This window comes from Tenrec ecaudatus, chromosome 12, assembly GCF_050624435.1.
Source record: "Tenrec ecaudatus isolate mTenEca1 chromosome 12, mTenEca1.hap1, whole genome shotgun sequence".
NCBI classification, from domain to species: Eukaryota; Metazoa; Chordata; class Mammalia; order Afrosoricida; family Tenrecidae; genus Tenrec; species Tenrec ecaudatus.
In genome coordinates this window covers 114259563-114269366 of record NC_134541.1, presented here as the reverse complement: position 1 = coordinate 114269366, position 9804 = coordinate 114259563, and positions in this window count along the sequence as shown.

Here is a 9804-nt window from a genome sequence, read left to right as displayed (position 1 = left end):
CTGAGTTCTCTGAACCCCTAGGCTCTTCTTGGGTTCAGCCAATGGGGCGGAGGTGGGGAGGGAGTCTGCTGTGTGAATTCCCTTGGCCCCCTTCCTGAAAGTGGCCTAACCCTGACTGTGCTCCTCAGCAAGGACCCACTCCTTTCAAGGTGGCCCTCTCTACCTGACTCTGTATGGATCCTGGCAACCCTTCTTTGTGCCTGCAGCGCCTCCTCTGGGGGTCCGGGGGACTGCTCTCATGTCTGTGGTCCCCTGCACTGACTGCATCGGCACCCGCTGGGCACTTAATCAAAATGCATGTTTGGGGGACCACACTCTAGCCTTTCTGGACCCCAACGTTGAGACGGGGTCCAGAATCAGCATTTTCATCTATCGCCCAGGTGATTCTGAAGCGAGTTTGTGTGGGGGAAGCACCGCACACATATCCCTTCCCACACATGTGTAAATCGTCAGAACACAAACTTGCCTGTATGTGAATTCCAACTCATGGTGACAACCGGCGTGTCACTAAAGAGCCAACCAACTCCACTGTGACATAGGAGCCCTGGGGGATGTAGTAGTTACACGCTGGGCTGTGATCCGCGGGGTCGGCAGTTCAAAACCACCAGCAGTTCTGAGGGGAAAAGACTGGGCTTTCTACTCCTGTCAACAGTTACAGTCGCAGGAACCCATGATGGTGGTGAGTTTGGAGTCAGTAGATCACAGGCCTTTCTCCTGAGTCTGCTGGGTTCAAACCTCCCACCTTTAGATGAGCAGCCCGGCACATTATGTGTTTGCACCACTCAAAGACTCCCTCCTCAAATGATGCCACCTTACAGGGTTTCTCTGTTCCCGTGGAGATCCTGACTGTTAGCCTTCTCATCTCCCCTTCCCAAACTAGCCCTCTTTGGGGGTCTCTCTCTAGTGACAGAGTTGGGTTGCAACCCATAAGGTCAGCAGTTCAAAACCAGCCCCTTGGTGGGAGAAAGATGAGGCTTTCTGCTCCCATAAAGATTTACAGCCTCCAGGGTGCAGTATAGCACCGATGAAACATACAACTTTCCTCTAGTTCTTGAATGCTTCCTCCCCACCCCCACTGTCATGACCCCAATTCTACCTTACAAATAGGGCTAGAGCAGAGCATGTACATAGGTACAGACAGATAAGAGCTGGAAACACTGGGAATCTAGGACAGAAAACCCTCGGGACCAATATTGAGAGTAGTCATACCAGGAGGGTAATGGGGAAGGTGTGGGGAGAAGGGGGGAACGAATCACAACGATCTACCTATAACCCCTTCCCAGGGGGATGAACAACAGAAAAGTGGGTGAAAGGAGACATTGGTCAGTAAAAGACATGAAAAAATAATAATAATTTATAACTTATCAAGGGTTCATGAGGGAGGGAGGGTGGAGGAGGAAAGGGGAAAAATGAGAAACTGATACCAAGGGCTCAAGTAGAAAGACAGTGTTTTGAAAATGATGATGGCAACAAATGTACAAATGTGTTTGACACAATGGATGGATGGATGGATTGTGATAAGAGTTATATGAGCCCCCAATAAAATAGTTATAAAAAAGAAAGATTTACAGCCCCAGAAACCCACAGGGTTGCTGAGAGATGGAATCGACTGGGTGGATGGTAGTGTTTCAGCCTCTACCGTCCTGTCCAGCACCTCGAAGGACCTTCCATGGACGCTCTTTTTCCTCTTCATCGAGGTCCATGCCTTCCATCCAGCGTACCATCCATCCTGCTGGGCACCAGAGAGGCTCTGGGGATGCAAAGCCATTTAAGATCCAGCGTTTTCTCTCATGGGTCTCACCCGTTAGTGGGTGGGATGCCACCTCATTAATGAGGCCCATCAGCCCCACCCCCCCACCCGTTGGGCTTGCTTGGAGGAGGCCTTGTGTTGAGGCTTACAGAGGGGGCGACAGTGTTGTTTCTCACAGTCACAACAGAGACAGATTGTCATGTGCCTAGGATGGACCCCAGCAGAGGTAAGAGCAGAGTGTGCCAGGAAGCTGGGGGCTTCTCCGGAGTTAAAAGATCCTTCAAGTGCTCGGTAAAGTGTGTGGCCTTACAGAGCAAGTGACGCAATAATTTGACTATTATTCTTGCCCTTGTGTGACAGCTTGCTCCTGTTTTTCCTCTTCAAAGCCACAGGTGAAGTTCCTCCCTGCCCTGGCTTTCCACGTTTTCCTGCTGAAAGGTTAGTCGGTGGCGGGGAGTCATTCCGGCTTTCACGCTGGGTCAAGATGCCCTCCGTTGTCTGCCCATCTCCCTTTTCCATCCAAAATGAATATAATTTTGTTCTTTTGAGTGTTTATCTTTGACACAAACTATGCTTATTGCTTTAAAAAAATCAAATGATATAAAGACACACAAGAGCAAACCTCGTATATCTATTTAAATCACTCAGAGATGCCACTTTTTATGTTTAGGGGGCGAGGCCCCTGGCAGACGGACAGTACCCATGCAACTCTATCTAGCTTGACAACTTTACATAAACAGAGCTTTTTAGACCCAGAAGCCCTGGGCGACGTGCATCAGCTGATGCTCTCTGCTCTGACCACCAGATGGTGCTAGCTCTGAATGGATCCGATTTTCCAGTCGCAGGTGCTGGTGGAAGAAATTCGTGATCCAGGCTCCTGGGCGTGGGGCGAAGGGCTTCCCTGCCACGCTAGCCTGGAGCTGAAGATGAACCGGTTTTGTCTCCAGTGAAGAGGACATAGGTCATGGCTGATATCGAGAGAACCTCTTTCCCAGGTGTTCATGCCACACTGACGCTCCAGGTGGAACACGTTCTGTTTGTCCAGACTGGTCTGCTGTCCCCAAACTCCCTGCCCTCCGGTTGGAGTGAGATCCCCATGATGGAGAAGAGTGATTGCCATCACGCAGTGCTATGGCCACACAAGACGCTCTAGACCTGTTGACTTTAAGTTTTAACAAGGTAAAGGTTGGGACAATAGTGATTTTAAAACAACATGTGTAATATTTTTTTAAAGAATCATAAAATTAATATTTGACTGGGAGTCAGAAAATGCATTCGTTAGTCTTGAATGTTTGATCAATTGGCTGGTTGCCAACACATCAGTCAGTTGAACTCTCTGGGGTCAGGTATCCACAGGACTGAAGAGTCTAATTCCTAAGGCCCTTTTGGCCCTGACTTATTTGGAGACAAAAGGCCCTCTTGGTCTTTGGTGTGGGGGAGGAGCGGGGGTGGTGGTGGTGGTAGTCAAACAACCCCAGAAATGGCTCATTTGGGGTGTGATGGGTCTTTTCCTAGGTCTCCTTCCTCATGTTAATCAATACAAGATACAAAATGTCCCACCAAGGCAGTGGCCAATGCTTCTGCCTTCAGCCGAAGTGGTCAGCCGAGGGAGGAGAGCCTAGGACGGTTGATGGGGGGTTGAAGTGGGCATGTTGCTATCTTGCGAGTTGACCGTTTTCTGTTAGCAAGCAAGAGACACAGGGTGGTGAGTCCTGCTCCCAGGGAGGGAGATGGGCCCGGTGGTACCATGTCTGGGAGGAGGGCCCACGGAGAAGCAAGATAGAACCAACAGAGAAGATGGAGAGGAGGGAGCTGGGGGCGGGTGGCTTTTGCCACCTTCGAGCTTCGGTAATAAGCATAGCCTTCTAAGTGTAAAGTCTGCTGAGACTCCCTTGCTGATAATGAGCCTTGTAAGGGGACAGGAGCACAGTGAAGTATATATATAGAAGTCTCAGCCCAATCTTTTTCTAATAAATGGTGGCTCCTAACCAGGGGACGGTTTGCCCCCAGCGGACGTTTGACAACGGGAAGACATTTTCGGTTGTCACAACACGGCCAGGGTGGATGCATGAATTTGACGTCTGGTGGGTGGGAGCCAGGGAAGCTGTCCAAAATCCTCTAATGCACAGGGCAGGCCCCGCCACAGAGAGCGAATGACCCAGCCTAAAGAGTAGCAAGGTCGAGAGTTTGTGACTCTGCACAGGTCATCAGACCTCTCCGGGGTCAATTTTGTCCAACTCCATTACTAATTGTACACAGTATGGGAAGTTGGCTGGCAAAAAAAGTCATAACCCCCCATGCCTTTTTTGCCCCCTGAAATATGATGTTGCAGCCTCACCTGCTAAGGTGTGGAGCTCATTTCCCACCCCCTTTTATTAGGACTGGCCAATGGCCTGCTTTGTCCATTAGGATGCTTCAGGCATGATGGCTCGCGCCTAGACCTCTGCCATTCCTCTGAGTCCTGCTTCTGCCAGGAGAACAAACCTGAGCTGGTGGATAGAGACCGTGGGGGATGACCAAGGCGCCCTATCGATGGCCAGTCAATCTCTGAAAACATGAGGACACACAGCCCAGAGCAGAGCCATCTGCCCAGTCCACAGTTGACCACAGCCCATGGAGACCCCACTTGAGAGAAGAACCACCCAGCTGACCTGTGGGCAACAATATGTCCTATTCGAAGCCACTGTCTTCCAGGGAACTTGCTGCGCAATGGCTTGGGATGAAAATCTATCTGATGACAGGAACTGGAAACAGAGAATCCAGGACAGATGATACCTGCAGGATCAGTGGTGTGAGTGGCGATATTGAGAGAGTGGAGGGAGGGTGGGTTGGAAAGGGGAACCGATTTCAAGGATCTACATATAACCTCCTCCTTGGGGGACAGACAACAGAAAAGTGGGTAAAGAGAGATACCGGACAGTGCAAGATATGAAAAAATAATAATTTATAAATTATCAAGAGTTCATGAGGGAAGGGGAGCAGGGAGGGAGGGAAAAAATGAGGGGCTGATGCCAGGGGCTTGGGTGGAGAGCAAATGTTTTGAGAATGATGAGGGCAATGAATGTACAAATGTGCTTTACACAATGGATGTATGTATGGATTATGATAAGATTTGTATGAGCCCCTAATAAAATGCTTTAAAAATAAATAAATAATAGTTAAAAAAAGAAAATCTATCTGATGGTGAACTCTGAGGGGCACTAGAAGCTTTTCACACTTTGCTTCCTAGCCTGATAGTAGAAACCAGCTGCCATCAAGTTGAGGCTGACTCAAGGTGGCCTCCTATGTGTCAGAGTAGAACTGACTGTAACATTTCCCATAACTGATGGCAGATTGCCAGGCCTTTCTTCCAAGGTACCTCCAGGAGGTTGGGGATGGAGGCGGGACTTGAACCTTCAACCTTTGGGGGATGAGCTGGGGGATGAGTGGGCAGCATTTGCCCTACTGGGCTTAAGATCCACATAGCTGCCTCCTTTGACACTCCAGTTAATGGGACTGAGCAAGCTCTAGCTAAAGAAATTACCATATATACTCCTGTGTAAGCTGAGTTTTTCAGCACATTTATAGACATTATATTATGGGCTCATACAATTCTTATCACAATCCATATATACTTCAATTGTGTAAAGCACATCTGTACATTCTTTATCCTCATCATTTTCAAAGCATTTGCTCTCCACTTAAGCCCTTTGCATCAGGGCCTCTTTTTTTCCCCTCCCTCTCTGCTGCCCCCTCCCTCATGAGCACTTGATAATTTATAAATTATTATTTTGTCTGATGTCTCCCTCCACCTCCTTTTCTGTTGTCCGTTCCCCAAGGAGTAGGTCACATGTAGATTCCTGCAATCGGTTTCCTCTTTCCAACCCACTCTCTCTCCACCCTCCCAGTATTGCCACTCACACCCCTGGTCCTGAAGGGATCATCTGCCCTAGATTACCAGTGCCTCCAGCTCCTATCTGCACCAGTGTGCATCCTCTGGTCTAGCCAGACTTGCAAGGTAGAATTTAGATCATGATAGTGGGTGTGGGGAGGAGAGGAAGTATTTAGGAACTAGAGGAAAGCTGTATTCTTCATGGGTGCTACATCGCATCTTGACTGACTTGGCTCCTCACTGATATGTCCAGTGGCCAATAAATGGGTGTTGGGTCTCCACTCTGTAATTCCCCCTTCATTCACTATGGTAAGAATTTTTTGTTCTGATGATGCCATATACCGGATCCCTTTGACACCTTGTGATTGCACAGGCTGGTGTGCTTCTTCCATGTAGACTTTGTTGCTTCTGAGCTAGATGGCTGCTTGTTTACCTTTAAGCCTTAAAGACCTCAGATGCTATACCTTTTGATAGCCAGGCACCATCAGCTTCCTTTGCCACATTTGCTTATGCACTTGTTTGTCCTCAGTGATTGTATCATGGAGGTGTGCACCCAATGATATGATTTTTTTGTTCTTTGATGTCTGATAACTGATCCCTTCAGAACCTCGTCATCACCCAGGCTGGTGTGTTCTTCCATGTGGGCTTTGTTACGTCCGAGCTAGATGGCCGCTTGTTTATCTTCAAAACTTTAAGACCCAAGATGCTGTATCTTTTGATAGCTGGGCACCATCGGCCCTCCTCACCACACTTTAATTTTCACCCGCTTTTTCTTCAGAGGTTGTGTTGGGAGGGTGAGCATCACAGAATGCCAATTTAATAGAAGAACGTATTCTTGCATTGAGGGAGTACTTGAGTGGAGGCCCAATATCCTTTCGCCAACTTAATACTAAACCTATAAATATAGGCACATAGATCTATTTCCCCATCCTCATATATATATTTGCATATGTACATGTCTTTGTCTAGACCTCTATAAATGGCCTTAGCCTCTCAGCTCTTTCCTCTATTTCCCTTGACTTTCCTCCTGTCCCACTATCATGCACCATCCCCATCTGGGTTTCAGCAATACTTCTTCATTACATTACCCTTGATCATGCCCTACCAGGCCTCCCACACCCACCTCACCACCAATTTGGATCATTTGTTGTTCCCTTCTCCCTGGGTTTGTTAACACCACTTCCTTACCCCCCACCCTCCTATCCCATTTCTCCCCAAAACTGTTGGTCCCATTGTTTTTCCTCCAGCTTGTTCATCCAGCCTATCTTATTTAGACAGACCTGCGGAGATAATGACATGCACAAAAACAAGACAGAGCAAAACCAAGCAACAACATACAACAAAATAACAACAACAAACCACTGACAAAAAAACAAAACACAACAAGAAAGAAAAGCTTGTAGTTAGTTCAAGGATCATTTGTTGGCCTTTAGGAGTGTTTTCCAGTCCAGTCTGTTGGGGCACCATGTCCTGGTCCCAAAGTCCACCTTCAGCATTCCCTGGGGACCTTGCCGCTCCATTCCCTTGCTGTTCTGCTGCACTCCCCCAGTGCTTTGCCTCGGTGTGGTGGGATCAGGTCAGATGCAATTCCCACACTGTGTCTCCGGTGCTGTCCCCTGCAGGGCGATGGGTCAGTAAGAGGCATCATGTCTCACAGTGGGGCTGGCCATGTGGTCCTCTCTGTGGACTGGCTGCTCTAACTGGGGTCATTGTCCTCAAGGCCTGGTGTCCAGGATGTGCTCCACTCTCTCCTCCTCCCCCTTTATCTGCTCCGTGTGCTCCGATCAGATATGTCCCTCTCGCAGAACTGCAGATTCAATGCTGTCCTTTGAAATAAATTCTTCTGGGAGGAGGGGCAGGCATCCACTTAGTATTTGCTACTGGGGCTAGTACTCCAGACCTCTCCACTGGTTCCCTACTCCACGCAGGAATGTTGCATTCACACCTTGGGACACTAGGTTAAAGTCTGGTCCCTCTTTCCCTGTGGAGATATGATCAATACCCTCCCTTGGGTGGGTTAGCGCCCCGTGTCCCTGCTACCCATTTCTTCCTTATTTTCATCCTTCCCCGCCCCCCTTTCCCCACCTCCTCCACAGTTGTCTACCAGGTGCATCCCTGGATTTGATCTGGTCCCTGCCATACTACACGGTTCTCACCCCAAGAATGTATACACTAGCTTTATCCCTATGCCCCTTTTGTATTTTTTTTAATGTTTACCTCAGCGGGCTCATGATGTACTTGTCCTTTAGTGCCTGACTTACTTCGCTTAGCATGATTTCCTCCAGTTCTTCCCATGACGCCATGTGCTTCATATGTTCATCATTGCTTTTTAGTGATGCGTAGTACTCCCTTATATGTTGTACCACAGTTTTTTAACCCAATCACCAGCTGATGGAAATTTGGGTTGCTTCCAGCTCCTTGCAATTGTGAACTGTGCTGCAATGAACACTGGAGCACAGATGTCTGCCCTTGGTTTGTTTCTTGCCTCTTCAGGGTATATGCCCAGTAGGGGGATTGCTGGGTTGTCTGGTAATTGGATTTCCATCTGTTTTAGGTATCGCCAGATCGATTTCCATAGAGGCTGTACATACTTACAGTCCCACCAGCAGTGGATGAGAGTTCCTGTCTCCCCACAGCCCCTCTAACACTTGCTGCTTTCTGATTTTTTGAATTGGGCTACCTTTGAGGGTGTCAGGTGGTACCTCATTGTTGTTTTAATTTGCATTTCTCTTATGGCTAAAGATCGGGAACATTTTCTCATGTTTGTTGGCCATTCGGATTTCTGTCCCTGTGAAATTTCTGTTCAAGTCCTTTGCCCACCTCTCAAGTGGGCAGTTAGTTTTTTTCTTTTTGGAAGCTAGCAGAGTATTGTAGGTTTTAGTAATAAGAACTTTGTCTGATGTGTCATTGCAATAGATGTTTTCCTAGCTCGTGGACTCATCACTCTCCTGGTGAATTCTTTCGATGCATACAGGTGTTTTATCTTCAATATATCCCATTTGTCCATTTGTGCCTCCTCTGTGTTTGTGTCCTTCCCTATTTCTGATAGCCTATGTATTCCCTGTGCCAAAGTTCTCAAGTTTATCCCAATTTCCTCCTTGATGGCCCTACTACTTTGGGTTTTAATTTCAAGGTCTATGATCCACCTTGAGTTTATTCTTGTGCATGGAGTGAGATAAAGGTCTCGCTTCATTTTTATGCAGTTAAATATCCATTTTTTTCCCGCACCACTTGTTAAAGAGGGCATCTGCTTCCCATTTGATATTTTTGGGGCCCTTCTCAAAGGTTAGTTTTCTGTATGCCGGTGATTTTATCTCTGTGTTTTCTATTCTGTTCCATTGGTCTGAGTATCTGTCATTGCTCCAATACCATGCGGTTTTGACCACTGTGGCTGTATAGTATGTGCTAAAGTCAGGTAAACCAAGCCCCCCCCCCCACTGTGTCCTCCTTCTTGAGGAGTTCTCTGCTAATTCTGGGCTTCTTCCCTCTCCATATGAAGTGTATAATCGGTTTTTCCATTTCTTTGAAGAAAGATGCGGGTAATTGTATCGGGATTGCATTAAACTTATATAGTGCCTTTGGCAGAACTGACATCTTGACTACATTGAGTCTTCCAATCCATGAGCATGGGATAGTCTTCCATTTGTTGAGGTCGCTCTTGGTTTCTTTTCAGCACATTTTTAATGCAGTTTTTGTGGTAAAATTAAGTGCCCCGGCTGATATTCGGACTGACTTATACTCGAGGATATATGGTAGTTTTTCTCCTTGACATGAATGAACTATTGAAGTGTAGGCTATGTACATTATGTGCAAATAAAACCATTAAAAATTAGTTTTAGCCACTTGGATCCTGGCCAGTCATCCTGGTGGTGCAGTTGGGTTGCAAACTAAACGGATGATGGTTTGAACCTACCAATCTCTCCTTGGGAGAAAAAAAAAAAAAGAGGCCATCTGCCTTCATGAAGATTACAGCCATGGAAAACCAATGGAGCTTTCTGACTCTGTCCTAGAGGGTAAGTCAGCAGTGGGCTAACCCAGCAAGACCCAACTCTGACCTAGACAATAGGGAAAGGCTTTTCTGAGGAGGACACAGGGAAGCTGATCAACAAATAGTCCTCAGGGAACAGTAGACCCTTCCCAGGATCTCAGTCATAGGAAGTTCCCACTGCCAGGTAGCTCACCC